The sequence below is a fragment of the Notolepis coatsorum genome (assembly GCF_963971535.1).
Source record: "Notolepis coatsorum genome assembly, chromosome: 8".
NCBI lineage: Eukaryota > Metazoa > Chordata > Actinopteri > Aulopiformes > Paralepididae > Notolepis > Notolepis coatsorum.
In genome coordinates this window covers 123,198,432-123,222,847 of record NC_140172.1, presented here as the reverse complement: position 1 = coordinate 123,222,847, position 24,416 = coordinate 123,198,432, and the positions used below count along the sequence as shown (strand labels likewise).

The following is a 24,416-nucleotide window of genomic DNA, read 5'->3' as shown; positions in this document are numbered from 1 at the left end:
GAATAAATGCCAAAACAACCTTGCAGTTGCAGTTACACTCCCATCCAGCAGGGGGTGCTGCAGCCCATGCCGCACCCCCCCTTCCCGCGTCCTTGTCACTGTCACTGTGTAGTAGGGCTGAGCCCAAACGTTCAAACCTTTGTTTGTTACGTTGGCATTCGAATTCTAAATCAACATTTGAATTTTTTATTTTTAGATAATTACAAAAAATGTCATTGCTTTTCCCTCCTCTTAACCGGTTCATTGATGAAGGTCAGTCGGTAGCTAATGTGTTTTTTTTTGCTGAGACTTATTTACCCTTTTTACGGGTGAATGGGTTGACAACAGGGCGCAGGGCGGGTGTGCCGTGGCTAGAGAGCCAGGTAGCATCGATCCTGTGCCCTGGCGGGGTTGAACGGTGTCCCACCCGGAAGCCAACGCTTGAGAGCAGGCCGGCCCGGCAGGTGGCAGTATGGACTGATGAGAGTTATACTGCCACAGGATGGAATTTAGCTGCGGCCAGTGTTGTGGCTCAGCTGCCTGTTTTTCTGTCCACATTAGCGTCGGGTAGTGGGGCTACAGGACCAGCCGACGCTGAAAACATTTTGCATGTTTTTGGTGTTATAGAGATCTTGAATCAGTCGCAAGCTATAACCGCGGGGAGGATTAGGATTAGGGATGTCCCGATCGCCTTTTTTTGCTTCCGATCCGATCCCGAGCATGTGATTTTAAATATCTATCGATCCGATCGTTTCCGATCCGATCTTTCACATTAGTAATCAATTTTGACGCATTTTTGTCAGAAACTAGAGCGAGACAAGCCCATCTGTTGCCTATAATAGTCCGGGGCGCGAGAGCGGAGGCTTTTATTATTACATTCACCCTGAGAAATGTGCTTCTGCTTCATATGAGAAATATTAAAAGTTTCAATATATGTTTGCACATTAGGATACATTCAGTGTTCGACTTACGTAATGGTCCATTCTGGTCTGAAACGGCGACGATAAACCTCAGTCACGTAACGTTATCCTCCAGGTGAAAATTTAGTCTGAAAACTTCGCCTCCAGCCTGCTGCTTCATGAATTTTTCCTCCACGCGGAATCTCCTCCTTGCAAACATTGCAACTGGCTTGACTTTATATTTTAAAATGCTTAGTTCCAAACCTCTGACATTAAGTCTAGCTGCTCAAGTCAGTGGATATTAACTGTGTTTCGGGAGCGACGTGTTGTTGTTGTGGTCGCGTGTAGCGTGTAGCGTCTAAATTAAAGGGAATGTTTGTTGCAACGGTGAAAATTAAAGGGGAATGTGTTTGTTGTGGATAATTATTCTGCTCTGTGTGACAATAAATACATTAATGATGATATATTATATGTAATTTAAAACCAAAACTAAGGCCTCCGTATGAGTTTAAGACGTGGACATGGTCATGTTTGTTGAATAAAAATTTTCTTTTTTTGACTGCCGATTTTTATTATAATTTTTTCCCGATCCCCGATACTCTGAAAAGCACGTGATCGACGCCGATTCCGATCACGTGATCGGATCGGGACATCCCTAATTAGGATGCTATCAACACTTGTTAATAGGCATTTCTGGCTGGAGCAGTCTCCTCTTGGGAAGGAAGAAAGGTTTCTTCTCCTCACGGCTCCTCTTTTCCGAAGGACTATTTGGTCGTTCTGCGGAGACGCGGGCGGTTGTTGACCTAGGTCCCACACCGCCTCACGCTATGCAGCCGGAGGTTGGAGCACGGCCTCGTCAGCGACTATGGCGAGGCCCTCGACAGGCGGTCATGTTTCCCCCGCCAGTGGTACCCTGTGCGTTGAGTCAACAGGTGTCCACAAGGCCGACAGCCTTAGCGGCCGAGGGATCGGCCATGTTGGATGAGCTCGGCTTGGAATATACAAGCCGTCGCCGTCCTGCCGCGAGCAGCCCGCTCCCCGATCACTCCCTCCCCCAACACCAGCGGAAAAGGGGCTCTGATCCGTTTCCCTTGGCTGCGGGCGCGAGCCTTCGTTGAAGCGCATGCAGCTCCACGTTTCGCTTATCATGGGGACAGGGGCTGACACCCAGTTGATGGCTGAGCCTGGGTCTGTCCGTGAGAATGTTGTGCTGTCACGTGGCTCCCTCGCCACGCGTTATGCGATTGGTGAGCCTGGTGTTACGGCTGCCACTGTCGATGGTGGTCAGCAGGGGGACTCGAGGCCTCTTCGAAAGAATGCTCAGCGCGGGTTACCCCTACCTCGCCTTCGCCAGGCGGGGTATCACGTTGATGCCTCCCACTCCCGCAAGATCGGCAGTGGTCTGGCAGGCGCGCGTGATTTGGGTGGTAGTAATATCACTGCAGGGCTACGGTGTACTCGCCTTGCATGTCCGGCTGCAGAACAACTCCTCAGCATGTTCTGGAGGGGTGTTCAGTGGGGGAGCTTTTGTCACCTAGTTTGATGTCAGCTTCTCCCGTATCAAACCGGCCCTTTCTTTCGGGGTCCCCCCTTGGGTGCGATTGCCTCGTGGGTTGTATCAGGGACCGTTGTCCTGATTCCACGGAACGCCCTGCCCGCACGGTTGGCGGGTTCAGAGTTGGCTACAGACAGCAGGAGGGACCGGGCCGCCTATCTACAGTTCCTTGCGGCCCAGCGCCAGTTGGCGGCGGGTGCGCTCTGGGATTATTATCACATATGGCTACAACAGTGCCATATGTCGAGGTGGATGGAGAGAACGTTGAGGCAGGGGCTTGTCTTGCAGTTCGCACAAACCCACCCTCCGTTTTCAGGTTTGGTGCAGACCCTATTGTCAGGGTCAGCAACAGTGACAGCTCTGGCCGACGAGATCCAATCTCTGTTGGCGAAGCAGGCCGTAGTCGTGGTCCCCAGAGAGGACGCGATGTCAGGCGTCTACTCCTGTTATTTTCTGATGCCCAAAAAAACGGGAGGTGTCCGCGTTCAATTGTCTGATTGTAGCGAGACCGTTCAGAATGTTGACCGTCAAACACCTGCTACTCGCTGTCAGGGTGGGAGACTGGTTCACCTCCATAGACCTGAAGGATGCGTATTTTCACATCCCGATTTTCCCTCCTCACAGGAAATACCTACGGTTCCTATTTCAGGGCGTAGCGTACGAATACCAGAGGTTGCCGTTCGGCTACTCTCTGGCCCCCCGCACATTCACCAGGTGTGTAGAGACCGCGCTGGAGCCTCTACATCGTCAGGGGATACGAATTATTTTATATCTCGACGACATGCTGCTCCTCAGCCGGTCGGAGGAGGTCGCCAGGTCTCATACCAGGCTGGTGGTGGAATTCCTCACCAGGCTGGGTTTTGCTGTGAACTGGAAGAAGAGTACGCCTCTTCCCAGTCAACAGGTGGAGTACTTGGGCTTGGTTCTAAGTTCAAGGCCCATGAGGGCAACCCTTTCGGAGCGACTGAGAGTGTCTATCCAAAACGCGCTCGGGGTTTCCGTCCTGGAGGGACGGTCACGGCGCTGCAGGTGATGCGTCTGCTCGGTATGATGGCATCTGCTCACGCTGTGGTTCCTCTTGGCCTCCTCTTCATGAGGAGGATACAGAGGTGGTTTTCCAGTATGAAAATAGACCCGGTGAGGGGCAAGTGGAAACGGTTGACGGTTCCCTTGTCGATACGGGGGGATCTCGCCCACTGGAGGAGGACTGGTATACTCACCAACGGGGTCCCCATGGGCAGCAGGCGTTCACACGTCACGGTCTTCACCGATGCCTCCCTCACGGGATGGGGGGGACGTGTCGGACCAACACAGTAGGGGGCAGCTGGACGATTCATGCTGCCCGGTCTGCCCTGCACATCAATGTGTTGGAATTGAAGGCGGTCCTCCTGGTCCTCAGACGGCTCGCCCACTTGGTGGTAGGCGAGCACGTTTTGGTCAGGACGGACAGTATGACAGCAGCGGCATATATCAACAGACAGGGTGGAGTACGCTCCACCCGTCTACACCGGGCGGCGGTCATCCTCTGGCTATGGGTGTCTTGCAATCTGCGCAGTCTGAGGGCGCTCCACATCCCTGGCAAGGAGAATGTGGGCGCGGATGTGATGTCGCAGGGCGGTCCTCATCACGACGAGTGGGAACTGCGTCAAGACGTAGTCAGGCAGATCTGGGATCGCTTCGGGGAAGCTTCAGTAGATCTGTTTGCGAGCAGACAATCTCACAAGTGCCCCTTGTGGTTCTCGGTCAGTCGGGAGGACGACCCTCCCTTGGGGGTGGATGCCTTCTCAGTGTAGCCATGGCCGCCCGGGCTTCTGTACGCCTTCCCCCCCTCACACCTGATAGGTCAGTTGTTGGAGCGGGTACGGTGGGAGCACAGGACCTTGATCCTGGTTGCGCCGGACCGGGGCACAGCTGTGTGGTTCCCGGTCCTGATCCAGCTATTGGTAGCCCCGCCGTGGCCTGTTCATTGGTCATCGCGGGCCCTCTTAAGCGGCCAAGTCGCTGTGGCAGCCCCCTGTGCTGGGCCAGCCTCTGATGGTTTGGCTGGTGAGAGGGTGAGTCTGGAGAGGATGGACCCTTCTGTGGTTGACACCATCCGGAATGTGCGTGCTCCCTCCACTATCGCGCTTTACGCGGGTAGGTGGCGTATGTTCCAAGAGTGGTGTAAGGTGGGGGGCAACCCGGTGTCCTGCCCCCTGGATGCTGTCCTTGCTTTCCTTCAGTCTCTCCTTGATAGGCTTCGACGGTGAGGGTATATGCTGCGGCTATATCCTCTTATCATGAGGGGTTTGAGGGTGTTGTGTTGTTCAGCCACCCTCTTGTGAAGCGTTTCCTGCTTGGCACTCTGCGCCTTAAGCCAGTGACACGCTCTCTGGCTCCGAGTTGGGATCTTCAATTGGTCCTCGGTCGGTTGTCCAAGGCCCCGTTTGAGCCTCTTGAGCAAGCGCCTTTGGAACAGCTGTCGTTCAAGACTGCGTTCTTGCTGGCCATCACCTCCGCTAAGCGCGTGGGTGAGCTCTGTGCTCTCTCGGTGCGGCCTGAGTGTCTGTCTATTCGTTCCGATTGCGGTGCCACTCTGAGGCCTAATCCAGCCTTTGTGCCAAAAAATATCCGGAGTTCTTTCCGCTCCAGGGATATTATGGTTCAGGCGTTTCATCCGCCTCATCACGCTAGTGAGTTAGAGGCGAGCCTTCACCTGTCATGTCCGGTCCGGGCTTTGGGGATTTACCTCAGCCGTACTCAGGGCCTCAGGGCTACCGATCAGCTTTTTATCTGTTACGGTGGCTCTCGCGCTGGTAAGGCACTGTCAAAACAGCGCCTGACCCATTGATTGTGCGAGGGCATTGCCCTTTGCTACACGTTGGCTGGGCTGGCCCCCCCTGGGGGTGTCAGGGCGCACTCCACTCGTGGGGTGGCAGCCTCTCCCGCCCTGTTAGGAGGGGCCTCGGTGGAGGACATCTGTGCAGCGGCTTCATGGTTTTCCCCGGGTCCCTTCGTAAGGTTTTACCTCGTGTACATGACCGGGGGTTCTGTCTCCCAGGCGGTTCTGAGGTCTGGAACCTCTCCTGCTTCCCGTATTTCGGTGGGGTAGCAGGGGTGTGTGGGTGTGGACCACAAGGTGTTGTGTCACACATGGTCCCGCCTGTGCTGTGCGTTTGGAGGTTTCTAGTTCCCTCTTTTTCGCACTTGGGTGGAGTTGACTGCTGCCCCCTCTTCACTAGGAAGGAGGGGTGACGGGACTCCCCTCCCCCCTGATGTGGGCTTGCGGGTCCTCAGGGGGTGCATTTGTCGGTCCTCGCATCTGCTCTGTCCCCATATCTCGATGGCGAAGAGCAAGACGCGATATATAACGATAGGTTATGTATATAACCTAGTTATATGAGTACTGGCTGAGCGTCTTGCTCTTAGCGTGCCCTGAGGTCCCTTGGGAGGGGTTTTCTGATGGAAACTTTTTCCGAGGAAGGGCGAGTGGTGACCACGCCTAGTGCTTTATAGTACGGCACTGGGGCGGGGCCTGGTCAGATGCTGGGTGCATTTGTTTTTTCGTTAATGAAGTACAGTAGGTACTGGAGATGAGGTACATCTCGATGGCGAAGAGCAAGACGCTCAGCCAGTACTCATATAACTAGGTTATATACATAACATATCGTTAACATGGTCACTGTGTAGCTGCTCTAACCTGTTAACATGGTCACTGTGTAGCTGCTCTAACTTGTTAACATGGTCACTGTGTACAGCTGCTCTAACCTGTTAACATGGTCACTGTGTAGCTGCTCTAACCTGTTAACATGATCACTGTGTAGCTGCTCTAACCTGTTAACATGGTCACTGTGTAGCTGCTCTAACTTGTTAACATGGTCACTGTGTAGCTGCTCTAACCTGTTAACATGGTCACTGTGTAGCTGCTCTAACATGTTAACATGGTCACTTATAGCTGCTCTAACTTGTTAACATGGTCACTGTGTAGCTGCTCTAACCTGTTAACATGGTCACTGTGTAGCTGCTCGAACCTGTTAACATGATCACTGTGTAGCTGCTAACCTGTTAACATGGTCACTGTGTAGCTGCTCTAACCTGTTAACATGGTCACTGTGTGTCTGCTGCTCTAACCTGTTTACATGGTGTAACATGGTCACTGTGTGGCTGCTCTAACTTGTTAACATGGTCACTGTGTGGCTGCTCTAACCTGTTAACATGGTCACTGTGTAGCTGCTCTAACCTGTTAACATGATCACTGTGTAGCTGCTAACCTGTTAACATGGTCACTGTGTAGCTGCTCTAACCTGTTAACATGGTCACTGTGTGTCTGCTGCTCTAACCTGTTTACATGGTGTAACATGGTCACTGTGTGGCTGCTCTAACTTGTTAACATGGTCACTGTGTGGCTGATCTAACCTGTTAACATGGTCACTGTGTAGCTACTCTAACCTGTTAACATGGTCACTGTGTTAACATGGTCACTGTGTAGCTGCTCTAACCTGTCAACATGGTCACTGTGTAGCTGCTCTAACCTGTTAACATGGTCTTATCTAACATACAGAATATAGTTTGGGTTAGGGTTAGTTCGATAATGGTGTCGACACCGATGGGATTCGATACTGATAGTTGGGAGGTAACCTTTTTATGACCTTTTGTATACAGTCTCATCTACAATATTTTTTTATTTATATTTTTTATTTAACCAAGATGATCACATTGCGATGTCCATCTCTTTACATATAGCATACCGATTATTTTGCATACAGAACATTAAAACAAACACAGACAAGATAATAAAAGCACAAAAAGAAGAGAAATTTGTCTTCACATTTCAATGAAAAACACAAAATTAAAACTATGAGCACTCCATGGATAGCAGTTGTCCAATCTTTTCTTTAAAATGATCAATTCCAATGAGGGAATCTAGCTTCAAATCTTTTCGTAATAGGTTTCAGGAGAATGGAGCAGCATAGCTGAACACATGTTTCCCAAATCCAATTCAGTTCTGACAGTGGGAACATGATATGAGATATCATTTTGTGGTCTCGGATTGCAATGTCCATCTTTTGGTTGAATGAGTAAAGTGCTCGAAGCACGAAGATGTGATTATCATTATAAAACATCACCATAATCCAATATAGGTAAAAAAGCCCTGTTTTCTAAAGTAATTTTTTTTTGCTAGTTGTTCAATATGGAGTTTAAAATATATTGTTCATCAAGTTGGAGACATAGCTACTTGTAAGATGACACCACCTTTGTCACCCTGTGTAGTATACAGAGTAGTATACCAGGCGGATGTTTGTACACACTGACACTGATGGGGAAAACACTGAACTCAGCGCAGGACTTGATCAAGCCTTGATTGATGTTCTCCTTCCCGCACCCTCCACTCTGTTAATTTGTTAAGGAACTCGTAATTTAACCAATGGTTAATTAGAGCGACCGCACAGATTCTTGAGCACAATGATACATGACAATAGGGAGTGCATGGATGAGTCAAGTCACTTAAGGTCATATTCATACTCATTATGGGGAGGTTTAATGACTTTGACATCAAATCCACTCGAGTGTGAAGAGAGGGGACTATTATGTCGTTGCCGACGGCATAAATTATGCTGTGTTGGAGTCGCGTGAATAGAGCATGGTGTTAATATCGATAAGGTTAGGGGGAAGTGGTGAAAATTATTTGTACTCAAGTGTCTGTACCTAAGTAAAATGTTCAGGTACTTGTACTTTGTTTGAATCATTTAATGTTAGGCAACTTGTGTTGTACTTTGTACCCAACATTGATCTAAACCCATCAGTTATCAATACGTTGATTGGTGCCAGGCCATCACAGGCCCAGCAGAAATGCATGTCCTGAACTGATACAATAACATGTTAGTAGTGTGCAGGCGTGTAAAGTACTTGAGTAATTGTACTTTGTTACAATACTTAAGTACTGTTTTTGGGGGATTTGTACTTTACTCAAGTATTATTAGGTTTGTATACTTGTACTTTTACTCAATTACATTTCAGAGAAAAAAAACATATGTTTTACTCCTTATATTTAAAATGCAGACCTACAAAGTACAAAGCGCAAATCTTGCAGGTCCAACCATTTCAATTATTATATTTGTTTCTCTGGTCGAACTTTATAACATTAACGTTATTAATCCTGCGGCCACACTTCGTTTAAAAACAGCCAATCAAATCCCCATCAATGGCAAATGAACCCACCCATACCCATGCTGATTGGTCCTTGTGCAAGACTAGAAAACAGGGATCTTTAAACACCTGCTATCAGAAGAATAGACTGTCAGAAAAAAAGTTTTTACTTTTACTTTTTAGTGCTTAAGCACATTTAAAAGTAGACACTTTTTTTTTTAAACTTTTTAGCCAGATACTCTGACTTTTACTTGAGTAAGATTTTGAGACGGTACCCATACTTTCACTTAAGTATAATTTCTGGGTACTTTTTACACCCCTGGTAGTGTGTCATATTGCATGTCCTTTCCACTGCTCTAGCTGTTGTATTTTGGCCATTGCTGCTTGTTACCACAACAACTAACCAAAAAAGCCTGTGGGAAGCTCTGATATTATACTTAGAATATTGATTTTGTTTTTATTATTGTGCCCAGCCCACACATACCCACAAGACACTACATGCAGTCAATGCAATGGTGTAGAGCATGGTGTAAATGTCCTGGAGAGTGGTAAGCAGCCCACTTCCAATTGTGCGTTTGGCTGATCGAGCCACTCTCTGCAGTCTGCCGCGGTTGTGTGCAGTGCTATTCCCAAAACAGGAGGTGATGTTACCCCAGTCAGGATGCTCTCTATTGTGCATGAATAGAAGTTTGTTCAAATCGTCTGACTCACTTTTAACTTCCTTAGGCGCCTAAGGAAGTAGAGGCGCTGCCGTGCCTTAATTGATATAGAAGTAACAGCCGATTGAGGATTATTAATCCCAATAACATGAAATTAATCATTTGGTCTCAAATCCACTTTCAAAGTTTCAAGACAAGAAGCCAAAAACATTTTGGAACAGTGAAAGCAGTAAACAATACTAACAGAGAAACAAGATTTAAATAAGACATAAATAACAACTGAACCACCTCTTCCGATTATATCTACCGCTATACATTGTAATTATCTAAAGCTATGGAGGAATCACAGTCAGTCTTCTTCAGCCAAGAGATGGTCTAACCTTTGATGCTGAAGTAGGCTTTTTATATTCAATAGACAATTCCTATTTTAAAGGTATGTGGATTGTTTAAATTAATTTGACTGGATACTAATTCAGAAGGTAGAGGAATATAATTTAAACGAGGATGTGGAGTGATATGTACAACATGAATAGCTATAATCCAATTTGGTCTAGATCTATGTCGAGGCAGGCGTGGTGAGTATGGACTAATACAATAAATATTGTATGGGGTATGAGATGGACTACTGTGAGATAGATACCCAAACGACTGCCAAAGCCTTGGCTGGGGGGGAGTTTGGATGGGCTCTAAGCTCTGATTAACTGGGAGGCTTGGACTTAAGTTTTAGCAGTTATTAGGAATCTGGGGAATAGATGTGGTTGGTTCCCACAAGAGATAAGGTAGTATGAGCTGTATGTTACATGAGAACAGATTGGTTCCATCTGCGTGTAATTGGACCCCATCCAAACCTTGAAGTCCAAACGTTTTTCTTTTGTCTTTTGACTTCTCATTTGCTTACTCAAATCCTTAATTTGCATACAGACACGCCCCTGCAGCTCATTATAATGCGAGGGCCATGTGCAAAACAACAGGTAGCGCAGACGTGCTTTTCGACAGATCAAAATTAGATTAGATTCAAATGTATTGTCATCATACAGCGCACTATAGCTATAGTGGAATATACTGTATTAATATTCCATATTTATACCGTCTTGTTGCGTACTCCTGGCCACCTGCCGCAGTGTGCGTGCACACACACACACACACAGTGCAGTACAGTACACGTCTTAGAGTCGGGCGTGAGCGGATCAGACTCCACAGTGTCACACAAAAGGCTGCTCGGTTGGTTGACATCGACCAGCATTAAATGTAGTAAACTGGCATGAGAAATGTAGGAAATTGGTAAGCGGTAATACGCTTGACTAAAACCTGAAACGATTGCGGACATGCAGTGCAGAGTCCTGTCCGCTCACAGTACGCTCGACTATGTGACGGCCTTAAGATGTCATGCTAAGATGTGTACTGTACGTACTGTATGTGCTACTATAGGGCAGTGCATACAGTATCTACGGTATTCTAATTAAACAAGTAATTAGAATAATATAAGCCTACTGTTCATTCATTACACACATAGGCTATAGTGTGCATGTGTGTGTGTGTGTGTGTGTGTGTGTGTGTGTGTGTGTGTGTGTGTGTGTGTGTGTGTGTGTGTGTGTGTGTGTGTGTGTGTGTGTGTGTGTGTGTGTGTGTGTGTGTGTGTGTGTGTGTGTGTGTGTGTGTGTGTGTGTGTGTGTGTGTGTGTGTGTGTGTGTGTGTGTGTGTGTGTGTGTGTGTGTGCGCTGACTTACTACTGCTCTTCAGCGCTCCTACTGTAAATCCTGCTCTTAGTTAAGACCGAATCCAGGCGAAGGGACCGTTTGTGAATCCCAAAATTAGCCCAAAGATTTCTTAAGTGGAGCCAGGACAACCTTTCGTCTGATATTTTGTCTTAAGTCTGTTGGTGAATGAGACCCAATGTCCTTTCAAAACATCACACCAGGATGACTGAGTGGTTAAGAGTGGTTAGCAAGTGTGGTTGGAATTTAAGCCCAGCCTCCTTATGAAATAAAGATGATGTTGTGTTTACAGTAGATGAGCTAATGATACATTCACATGTATGTTCAAGTCCCAATTATGGTAAAGAGCAGTGATGGGCAAGCTACTTGGAAAATGTAGCAAGCTACACTACAAGTTACTCTCGATTAAATATAGCTCAACTACAATGGAAGCTATCCCCAGAGAAATGTAGCAAGCTACACTACAAGAACATGGCAAAAATAGCTAGCTACATCGGCACTACTTTTTTTTTTTTTACTTTGTGACCAAGTTTCCACCAAACAAATAGGCAGGGAAAAAAATTCTCAGTTTGATTGTTTATTATAAAACTGAAACAAGCCCTCGGTCTGGCTTTTTGTGTCATCCTTTTAACATGAACTTGTATTACACACTTCTTCAATATCTGAATTGTTTTACTTCATTTTACTAGTATTATGCTACCATGTATATACTACTACCAACTATGCTAATATGTCTATACTACTACAGTATGTACTCAGAGTATAACACTCAAGCTTGACACTGACAAACAATACTACTTATCCTTGGCTGCTAGATATGTACCACTCCTACTGACTTGTTGTACACAATTTGTAAGTTGCTTTGAATGAAAGTGTCAGCTAAATGACCAAATGTATTTAAATATGTAACTCACAAAACATTCCATGGCCCCAAAATCATGTGGGGACCCCCCCTGGGGGTCCTGTCCCACAGGTTGAGAACCACTGCTGTTCCCTCTTTTTTTCTTTTCTCCACCCCAATAATATTGTTAATTTTCTGCCTACAGTGAAACATCATGATAGCAGCTATCTTAGTTAAAGCTGTTCACAAAGTGTACAGACTTGTGTGCTGTTTGGGAACAGTTGATTTATCAGCTCACCTGAATGTGTCCTCAAGTTAGTGCTGGACGTGTTGAGAGAGCAGCATATGTTTTAGCAGTTTTTTCAGTCAAACTCATAAATGTGTCCCAGATAGGGCCATGGAGAGTCATTGTTGTTATTGACATCATCATCTTCATCAATGCCATCGAACCCCTCTGCCATTTCGCGCAGACTGGTTCATGTAATCCGTTAAATTGCATTCATTCAATATGTCTGTGTTTTGATTTTCACTTCCTGCTTTGCGGCTGGAGTCCTGCCCTATCCTGCCTCTGATTGGCCTACCCGTAATGTTTTGGCCTACCATACCCAATCGTGAGTCGTCACTCATATCTAAACAAACCAACCAATCATAGTGGGTTTTTTACGGGGAGTTTTTTTTTCTCCTCGCAGATCTTCTAGTCTAGACTGTTTCTCCCGAAAGTAGCGTGTAATGTTTCTCGTTGCTACGTTACTACTTCGTTCTATAAATAGCTCCGCTACAGAGATCGCTACCCTGGTTAAAAAGTAGCGAGCTACCAGCACGCTACTGAGATTGTAGTTAAGCTATGTAGCGTCGCTACTTGTAGCTAGCTACTGCCCATCACTGGTAAAGAGTCACAGTCTGATGCATTAACTGGCTTTTATTTTTAATAGACACATCACCAACAAAATCGTATTACCACCAATTGTTTCTAATTTACTGTGGTCATTATTTATGACAATGTTGATGATGGAAGCTGGTCTGCACATTATCCACTCTGCAGGAGGAAGAACAACAAAAGAAACACGAAGATAGAGAACATATGAGTGTCTGACAGTTTTTAAACCCTTATTTAAACAGGCAAGTTGACTAAGGACATCATCCTTGGACTCAGATATTGCTGAAGTGCCCTTGAGCAAGGCACTTAACACCCATCTGCTCCAGTAAAGCTGCTCAGGGTTCAACAAACATTGCTTTGCAGAGAAAGGGTATACATACTCATACAGATTCAATCAGATTCAAACAATATGACCAACAGTCAACACTAAGGACTTTTGACTCCCAGTCAGGAGGGGTATTTCTGTAAAGGGACGACTATGGATACCTTTAGTAGGGTAAGAAAGGACTGAGATAACTATTCAAACACAAACACCACACACACACACACACACACACACACACACACACACACACACACACACACACACACACACACACACACACACACACACACACACACACACACACACACACACACACACCCCCACACACACACACACACACACACACACACACACACACACACACACACACACACACACACACACACACACACACACACACACGCACACACACACACACACACACACACACACACACACACACACACACACACACACACACACACACACACACACACACACACACACACACACACACACACACACACACACACACACACACTTACCGAGCATTTCTTCATGCATGGCTTATAACAACCAGGAGTTGGTCCTTTGCAATGACGGTTGCAGTGAAATTTACAAAAACGTAAAACAACATATGCAGCCGTCTTTTTATCCTCATCCTCGGCTGAAGACAGAAAGGCGGGAGGGATTAATGAGCAGTGAGTTTCACTGATGTTCAGGAAGTGCTTGTTGAAAAGCTCAATACTTAAACACACTCAAGCTTCACATGTTGGTTTTCCTCATGACAAACTATCATGACCAAGGCTGTCCCCAAAAATACTTCAAGTGTAAATTCACAAGATTAATGTGACAGATCAAATATTAATCTGATCAATACATAGATTATTATTACATAGACATGTGCATAATGATTCCTATATATTTGAATGTAGCAAATGGAGGCAGTTTAACTGAATTGTTGTCTAAGATAAACATTGAAACACACACACCTCCTCTGCGTGGATCTTCAGCCACAGCATTCTTGTCCTGTTGGGCCTCTGTGGGATTGGAAATAGAGTGTCATTCAAATGTAAGATGCTCTACAGACACCCTCAACTCAGAGTGAGGATATTCATAACCAGTGTTGGGCAGTAACTCATACTGCTACTCTACTTAGTAACAATTCAAGTAAGGCTTTCCAATTTCCAATTATGCAGTAATTATATTTCAGTTACTACAAGGCTGTTGTGGTGGGAAATAGCCTATGCTGAATAACTTACTCTGTCAAAAGGGACCTGGTTAATACAGTTTATTAACTCAGTCAAAGTATCGATACAAAAATAGTCAGAGTATGGTTGGATGACTCTCAACGTAGTGTTTAGCTAGGACACCTGGAATGAGAGACCCCCTCACTGGATCTTCAAGGGGGCTTTATCTACCACACTGTCCCCAACAAAAAAGTCTACTTCAACTTCAAGTGTAAATTCATGAGATTAATGTGACAGATCAAATATGAATCTGATCAATACATATTACATAGACATGTGCATAATGATTCCTATATATTTGAATGTAGGAAATGCAGGCAGTTTAACTGAATTGTTGTCTAAGATAAACATTGAAACACACACACCTGCTATTCCTCTGTGTGGATCGTCAGCCACAGCATTATGGTCCTGTTGGGCCTCTGTGGGATTGGAAATAGAGTGTCATTCAAATGTAAGATGCTCTACAGACACCCTCAACTCAGAGTGAGGATCTTCATAACCAGTGTTGGGCAGTAACTCATACTGCCACTCTACTTAGTAACAATTCAAGTAAGTAATTAAAGTATAATTTCCAATTATAAAGTAATTATATTTCAGTTACTAATCCATGTAACACAGCATTACTGCATTTTTTGTCCGCCTATAACGTTAGATTATGTTTATACAGGGCGCCCCAGTGGCGAACCACATAGCGCGCTCAGCCGCGACACGGCCGACCCAGGTTCGATTCCCGAACCCGTCGTTATTTGCCGAATGTCTTCCCCCCACTCTGTCTCCCATTCCTCCTCTGTCTCTCTCTACTGGACTGCCCAGTAGAAATAAAGCGATAAAACACCAAAAAAATAAAATATTATGTTTATACGTTAAACATGCTGTACATTCCGTTTTTGATACAAAGTAATCAGTGAATTATTTTGATTACTTTAAAAATAATTATTAGTTACCTTGGTAATTCTTACCATCAATTAATTATTAGCTACCTTGATTATTCCTACATTCATTGAATTATTAATGACCTTGTTCATTAAAATCTCCATTGCATTTGTAGCTACCTTGATTAGTCCGACCATAATTGAACTATTGGTTACCTTGATTATTACAATTGTCATTGATTTATTAGTTAACTTGCTTATTCTTAACTTCATTGAATTATTAGTTACCTTGATAATGCTTACCTTAATTGAATTATTAGATACCTTGATTATTTCTACCTTCATTGAATAATTAGTTATCTTGATTATTAAAATATTCATTTAATTATTAGTTACCTTGATTATTCTTAATCGGATCTGCATTAAGCATGCCCAGAATGGCAACGAGCAAGACCACAATTGAGATATTCATTTTCTACAGAGAAAAAAAAAGAGCCAAGATTGTACAACAACAACAACAACAATATTCAAATCTTAACACTACAATGTGTAAGATTGTCGATCACAGATTTATCTGTTTTAATTTAGCTTCAAAACACATGTTAATACAGTGAGTGAGATTAATTGACCAGTGTAGCTGTAGTGGAGAGATATTCCATTCTAACGTTTTACAGCAAGCCTTTTCTAATCAATCAGAGCAGCTCAAAGGGATTTTCCTTGGAATAAGCACTTTTAGTGGTTGAAATGAGGACCATGCAGACTAACCACTAAATAAACACTTAATTGCATGGTTATTCCAACAAAATTCCATGTGAGCCTCTCTGATTGGTTAGAAGGGGGAGCCTTACAGTGAAATATTAAGATGGAATATAAATTTACTGCTGCCACTACTGCTAATGAAACTCACTCACAGCAGACTGTGACTCAATGTGTTCACATTGAAATTATGGGTTATCAAATTATATATAAAAAAAAAAATACAAAATACAAAAAATACAAAAATAAATTGATCCTGTATCCTTCTTGGGTTTGATTTGATTTTATTTGATTTGATTTTATTTGATTTGATTTGATTTTATTAGGGATCCTCATTAGCTGGTGCGATAGCAACCAGCTAGTCTTCCTGGGGTCCACACACAAAAAAACACACAAAAACAATCACTATTGCAAAAAACTAAATTATTAAAAGTCAGTACACACAATGCATAATGAACCTACTGTAACAATTAATATAGCTAAAATTACATTAGTGTAAAACAAAAACAAAAAATTACTTTACAGTGTTAAAAACAATTTAAAAACAATTTAAGATTATTTTTAAAAGTGAATCTACTGTAAATGCAGCAGAGGTTCCGAGGCTGGCCATTCCACAGAGTTAATGCTCTAAAAATAAAAGATCTCCCCAGAGCGCTGGTTCTAGGACCTGGCAATTCAAGCTGCCCACTACTGGAACCTCTAGTGTAATGCTTGTGCACAGTATTACTAAAAACAATCTGATTATGTATAAAAACAGGAGTATTACTGCTCATGACCAACTTGAACAGCACAAGTATATTAAAAGACAATCTATTTTCAACGTTAAGCCAAGAGAGGCGGGCATGCATACGGCTCACATTAGACCTTAGTGAGCAGCCCAGTACCAACCGTGCTGCCCTGTTCTGGACCACCTGGAGCTTCCTGAGGTCACCACTGGCAGCAGATGACCACATCGCAGAGCAATAGTCAAGATGACATAAAACTAAACTTTGCACTATCTGACATAAAAGGGGACGGGCAACAAAAGAAGCACATTTCCTGGAAATACCAATTGCTCTTCCCATTTTTAAAACAATATAATTAATATGCTGAGACCAAGACAGAGTGCAATCCAGCATCACTCCAAGGAGTTTAGTACTTTCAACTTGTTGAACTGCTGAATTACACAAGTTTAAATGAAGCTTTGGATTTGTAGATAACCTGTGCCTTGTTCCCAGCACAATACATTTAGTCTTGGAGATATTAAGGACAAGTCTATTACATACTACCCAGTCATGCACAACTTTAAGTTCTCTACTCAAAACTTCATTAAGTACATTGCATGATGGTGCCGCGTAATACAATGTTGAATCATCTGCATAAAGAACTGTTGTAGCACATTTGGTAGCCCAAGATAGGTCATTCGTAAATACAGAGAAGAGCAAAGGTCCTAGGCAACTTCCTTGCGGCACGCCACACTCTAGACCTCTGCTACTGGACAGGCTGCCATTTAGATACACCTTCTGTGATCTAGAGGACAAATAACTTAGTATCCACTTTAAAGCAGAAGAGTTAAAACCATAACATTTAAGTTTATCAACCAGTAGAAAATGGTCCAGCACATCAAATGCAGCACTAAAATCTAACAGCACAGCTCCCACCAACATAGAGTTATCTATAGCTTTAAGCCAGTCATCAGTCATCTGTATCAAGGCAGTAGAAGTAGAGTGACCAGCTCTATAGGCATGTTGAGAATCTGTTGCAAGCTTGTTTGAAACAAAATACTCTTGAATTTGTGAATGCACCAACTTTTCCATGATTTTGCTCAAGACAGGTAAAATACTTATAGGTCTAGAATTTCCCTCATTAAAAGCAGCTTTGGTGTCCTTAGGTAAAGGAAAAACCTTAGCCTCCTTCCACATCTTTGGAAATAGACCCACATCCAAACATCTATTCATAATATGACATATAGGAGATGCTATAATACCAGCAGTCATTCTCAGCACTTTACTATCCAGGTTATCTAGGCCTGCTAACTTACTATCAGGAAGAGAGCGGAGTAACCGCTCCACCTCACTGACTTCAGCCTGATGAAATTCAAATTCACACATTTTGTCTTTCATTATAATATACTTAATACAGTCATTTGTTTTCCGGTTGTTTGACATATTCATAGCATGCCTTAGTTTAGATACTTTACCCACATAATAATCATTCAAATGATTTGCAATCTCACCTGGTTTCGTGAGAACAAATCCATTTGATTCCACTAAGGGTGTGCACACAGTTGTCTTTCGACCCATCATTTCATTAAAAACATTCCATATTTGTTTGCTATCATTTCTCGCATCATTTAACCTTTGTTTAAAATAGTCCCTTTTTTTTACCTTGTTTAGTTTTGTCACCTGATTGCGTAAAGCACAGTATTTATGCCTGTCATCAATTTAACCAGAACTAACTGAGGCTTTTTTTGGCCATGTCTCTCTCTATCATTAGGGTCCTGAGACTGCTGTCAAGCCATGGGGCAGATCTATTTTTCACCGTGCATTTTTTTAAAGGAGCATACTTGTTTACAACACTCATATATCTTGACATAAACAAATCCATGTTCCAATCTATACTGGATATTTCATCAATAAATGAATCTTAATTAAATCTTTTATAGGACCGTGTTAATATGATTTTAGCTTTACGTTTTGGAACCTTTGTCTTTCTAGTGACAGCTATTATATTGTGGTCACTGAACCCTACAGGGACAGAGACAGCCTTAGAGCATTGTTCAGAAACATTTGTATAAATATGGTCAATGCATGTCCCAGAAATAATACCATCACTGCCTAGACTTATTCTTGTTGGAGATGCAACAATTTGAGACAGATTACAAGCATTTAACATAGAGAGCAACTTATTCTTGTTGGGACATGACTTCACCATCCAGTCTACATTCATATCACCTAACAAGAAGATTTCTCTATTTTCATCTGATATCTTAGAAACATTGAACATGTTATTACACGACGAACCATAGCAAGCTGCAGTTATTTGTGAATGAGAAGACATGTTGTAATAAATAGTGAACTAACCATCAGGATGGTGTGGTAGTCCTTTCACAGGTGATGTCTTCAAGTCCAACTGCTGGTGAATTCTGAATATTTCTGACTCCTCCACCACACATATATACTCTGATCAGTGTTTGTTTTTCAATAGGACGGACCTTCCCATGTTTAGCAAGTAAAATAGTAAACTGTGCCCGGAGCTAGATAATACTTTATTGGTGAAAGTGGGCCACCCTGCCTCAAGGAGCTGTCACCACACCTAAAACAATTATTTGTATTCACACATAGTTTTTATGTGAATTATCATACCCTTCAGACCAGACTGTTGATAATCATCGCCGCCAATGAAAATATATTTCCGACCTTATATTTGTATGTATTGTCAATAATCACATATGTGTTTCTATGTATCTTCTTTATTTAATATAATTTTTTTTTTTTTTTTTTTTATTATCTTTTCCCCCCTCCTTTTTCTGATTTTTCTCCCTTCCCACTGTTAGTCATTATGCCAATTCCCAACCCCATTCCTGGTTGTTGCGAACTTTCCCCTACTGTTGGTCCGAGATGCCAGAGACTGTCACATGCTTTCCTCCGACGCATGTGCAGCCAGCCGGCAGCCAGCCTGGCCGCGCAGATTCTCACTGGGAGAGTGTAACGTGTGGGAGGCCGCACTACCTCTCACCAGATCCTACCTTCGCTGAGCAGGCGCCCCGACCGAACTGTAGGTGTCGCTGTCCACAACGCCCAGGACCCACCCATGGCTCCCCTCCCCCTAACTCAGCCAAACGAGTTAGTATAGCGATCAGCCCGAGCCAAGGCAATGCTGACTCTCCGGGAGTCGAGACAGCAGCCTCTTGCATTGGTGACGAGCACAATCTCCGCTACGCCACCTGACCGCTAACATCATTTTTTAATAGATGAAAGATTAAGAAAGGGATCACAAAATGAAAAATATGAACTCTTCATATTATGAATAACGTACGGTTATGTATATAACCATAGTTATATGAGTATAGTGACGCTCAGCGTCATAGTGCACATACTTCACTTCAGTACTTGTGCACTGAATAAAAACTCACAATGTACCTTTACATACCAACATCTGTCTGGCCACACCCCTATCCGCTACCTACATAAGCAGGGGTGTGGCCATGCCCCCATCTCCTTCCCAATCTTTCACCACAAGGCAAGGTCAAAGGGCCGCAGTGGAGTCCTGACGCTGAGCGTCACTATACTCATATAACTATGGTTATATACATAACCATACGTTATATTATCGTATAGCTCTGCTCAGTGTCATAGTGCAACACAGGAGCAGGACCCAGAAGGGACATGAGCACTGCGGACTAGACAGGCGCCAAAGGGGTCAGCTGAAACAGCACCCCGGCGGAAGGGGCGTATGCTGGCATTGTTGTGCACCATGTCACAGCCTCCACAAAAAAAACCTGACTCTCTAGAGGGGTCGAGGCAGAGAAGGCTGACACGATTGGCAGACGTCATGAAACGTGCGGGGGCACACTCAAGCGGTTAACCCGGGAGTTGACTCCGCTCCAACACACCAGGGAACCAACCACCCCCTTGGTTCAAACATGAGGTGGTTGTTCCTATAAGATAAGATAAGATAAGATATTCCTTTATTAATCCCCTTGGGGAAATTCCAGCGACACACACATACAGCTCATATAACCCCTCAGGAAAAAACTCCAAAACACACCTGCGGGTATACACTGGCTATACCGCAGTACAAGTGTTTCAGTTTTCAAAAAGGGGTTATCCCAGGCCTACGGGTAGACGAAACAATTTCGGACCGGGCCCGGCGGACCGGGACGTACACAGGGATGCCAGAGGAGTTCCAAAGAATCACCTCAACAGCCCCCTCCCAGCCATGCGTAAGCAGGAGAAGAGAGGGGCGAAAATAATGGAGAAGGACCACAACCACGAACATCTCCATAACATCAAACCCTGCAACACCCGGGCCGACCCGGCATTTTCCCCCCCGAAAAAAGCCCAAGTCCCTCAGGGTAACAGAACAGCAGATCTGCGTCCCCGGCGGACAACGGGTTAACTGACCTGGACCAGCGTGACCAGAACCAGTCCTGTGCCCTAATCACGCCGACATCCCCAACACTAGGAGGGGGGTAGGTACGCGTGTTGATCCAAAACATTATAGAGGGCGCCACTCAGACGGTCCCATTCGTCCCGCGCTCAGTGGCCCACCCCGAGGGCGTGAGACCCCTCTACCTATGCTTTGATCTATTCCGTTAACATCCCCCAGATATGAACGAGAATTCGTCGAGACAAACCTAGTAAACTGGCGCTCGGAAGAGACAAACTCCATCCCAGTTGCCCCATAAAAACGCTGTTTTAATGATGAGCAACCAAGGCGCGCAAGCCTCATGCGTGATTCCTATCAGAAACACCCAGGGCCAGCACTATGTACACGTCGAGGCCCAAAACACATCAATGGATAGTCTAACAAGACACCAGATACCGTTCCTCCAAGCCGCCTGGGAGAACGACAAGAAGCTGCTTTTAAAAATATTCATTTCCTACAGAAAAAAGAAAAAATAATACGGACATGGGTCCCATGCAACGCGGCTGAGGGAAACACCACCCCGTCAACCATACTTCATAAGAGGGGACAAGGAGCGACGTACCCCTATGACGGGGGGAAACCCATGACTCAACAGACCTTTAAGGCGAGGAGTCAGGGAAACCCTAAACAATACCCCGTCCACCTACTCCAAAAAAGGAGAGGACGGGGAACCCCCAGAGAGACTTCCCACGTGAGCAATAGATTGAAAAGACATATTGCAACCAAATACAACAGAGCAGAACTTATTTTTAAGTTCTACTCACCTTGACAATCTGAGGAGGAGGCTCTGAAACTCTGAGGAGGCTCCCTCACTGGGAGGGAGGGTCTGAACTCACAGGAGGCTCTGAAACTCCCTGAGGAGGAGGCTCTGAACTCCCTGAGGAGGAGGCTCTGAAACTCCCTGTAACAGAGGTCCATAACATGGAGCCTGAATAACCCACGGAAGTCTTACCAATAGAAACGCACCCAGTGACGTACTCTATGGCGGGGGAATTTCCGTGGTCCACCGCCCAATCTTTCATGGCGTGGGACCAGGAAACTCCCCCCCCCCCCCCCCCCCCCTACCCTGTAACGTGCTGATCCAGCAACGTGACAGGAAGCCCGAAGGACAGGGGGTTTTAACCCCTGACCAATCAGAAAAAGGGGACGAATGTTTACCAGTTCACCCCTTTATGACCCCTCACCCCTGATACGATGTAATGACAAAGTAGAGCCATGACACCAGTCATAGCTTGCTACATGAAGTGTTTAACAGCTTCACATAGACTCATGTGCGAAACCTGCCATCTGATTTTTACAAAGAAAAAAACACAGACCCAGATAATACAGCCATCTGATTTTTACAAAGAAAAAACACAGACCCAGAGAGGGCCCCTTTAACACTTTATATGCCACTCACGGCTATTCTCGGGTTTACGCCCCGACCGTTGAATGCCACGGTCACGAGTATTCTCTGTTTTTTTTGTTTTTTTTATTAGCGATCTGAAATCATATTGCATCACGCGAGCCTACTGTTGGAGATCCAGGGACCGCTGGCACTCAGATGTGAAAAAAGCGCCCCCTATCGTCTCCCAGATGGTAAATCACCCTTTTGGAATGGACTCAATGAAAGTGAATGGGAGAACGGATTTCTGACTCCACATTTTACTTCTCACTGATGCAGCCGGGGTCTACCAGAGTTTATTCTGGAGCCTCTGAGCCACAGCGAATATGGGTTATACTGTACACACGATGGATCAATACATTTATTGATTTTTTTCGAATGGCGATCGGAAATTGGAATAAACCATTTGGATACCATCTGACCTCAGGTAAGGAATCTATGTTATCAGTGTTAGGATAATCAGACTCGTTTTCACGGATATATAAGCGTTCATGTGATATGTGATATGGCTGTTTTGACTGTAAAAGCCATGAGGAAATAAGAGCAGCGATTACGAGCGTGCGTGCGCACACATATACTATCGATCATCTAGCGTTTATTTGAAAACGATTCATAAATAGGCCGACAAATGACAACGTTCTGGAATATTCCAGTAAAAGGCGATTATCATAGGCATGGGTTGTTTTTTCCCCCGAAAACCGGTGATTTTCAAAATGCTATCAAACAGAAATGAAGCGATAAAAATACAATCTGCCTTGACAATGTTGACTGGAAAATGATTCTTTGATAAGCGACGGGCAGATTAGACACACATTTAAAACATAGATTAGGCGATATTAATGTTAACATTGGCCGTGGATGGTGGCATTCAACGGGGGAAAAAGGAAAACACGGCCGGCACTGAAAGTGTTAAGAGCCCCGGTACCAGACTTACACATGTGACTTCTGTAGGCCAACACCTAAACAGTTGTAGATTTTTTATTTTTATTTTTTTATCTTTTTCCCCCTCCATTTTTCCTCCGATTTTCTCCCATCCCAATGTTAGTCGTATGCCAATTCCCAATCCCCTTCCTGGTCGCTGCGCACTTACCCCCCACAGTCAGATCATCTGGGAGAGTGGAGGCTATCACGTGCTTCATCCGACACACGTCCAGCCAATCAACCGCTTCTTTTCACCTGGCAGCGCGGATTCTCATCGAGAGGGCGTAGCGTGTGGAAGGATCACACTATCCCACTCAAGTCCTATCCGCGCTTAGCAGGCGCCCCGACCGAACTGTAGGAGTCGCTGTTTACAACGACCCGGACCCACCCCGCCAGCTTCTCCCACCCTCTAATACTGCCAATTGTATTAGTGTGAACGGCCAGCCAAGCTGGTGACAACCCCGGAGCTGTGAGCTGGAGGCGAATCCAGCTCACAGCTCCGGGGTTGGTGACGAACGCAATCTCCGCTACGCCACCTAACTGCCCTCCAGTTGTAGATCTTAACGACACACACAACCCTTCATCACAACAAAAAAGGCAAAGTACACTCTCACTACCGTAAGAGGAACGCCGTTTTTCATAACGAGAGAAGACACAAGTCCACGATTATGTATTGGCCACAGGCCTTGCTAAGCCCACATGACAGCGACCAAAACAATATGTTCCCTAGGAAAAAATCGTTTTCTCAAGCAGGAGCACAACCCCAGCATAAGCTGAGGGATTACACCGTATCCCCACAAACATAGTGACACAATATATTGTAAACAAAACATGTTTGAGAGGAGGGGGGAAAAGCCCCAGGGAACCCAGGGGGAAAATCACCCCTCCCCACCTTACCCTTGATACGACCAGGTTGAACAGGTACTGCCCTGTTAATATGTGAACATGCTACCTGTTTATTGTCATCACAGGCTGAGAGAAGAACTCACTCCTCGATCACATGTCACTAAGCATAGCTTTGCGGGGTAAATAACCCAACTAGTTGTGAGCTCAACCACGTTACTAACCACGTTACATGAACCCACAAGTTCTCATCACAACTAAACCAGTTCATTTTTACTCACGTAAAAACAGAACGCCGATTTTCT

General features: G+C 44.7%; 1 protein-coding gene across 1 annotated transcript in view; it reads left to right on the top strand.

The window, feature by feature from the left end:
• LOC311233191 (gamma-aminobutyric acid receptor subunit gamma-2-like) overlaps positions 1–24,416 on the top strand; it is a gene marked incomplete at its 3' end in the record, with an annotated part of 672,918 nt that overhangs the window by 552,923 nt on the left and 95,579 nt on the right. The gene's annotated exons all lie outside the window — the stretch shown is intronic.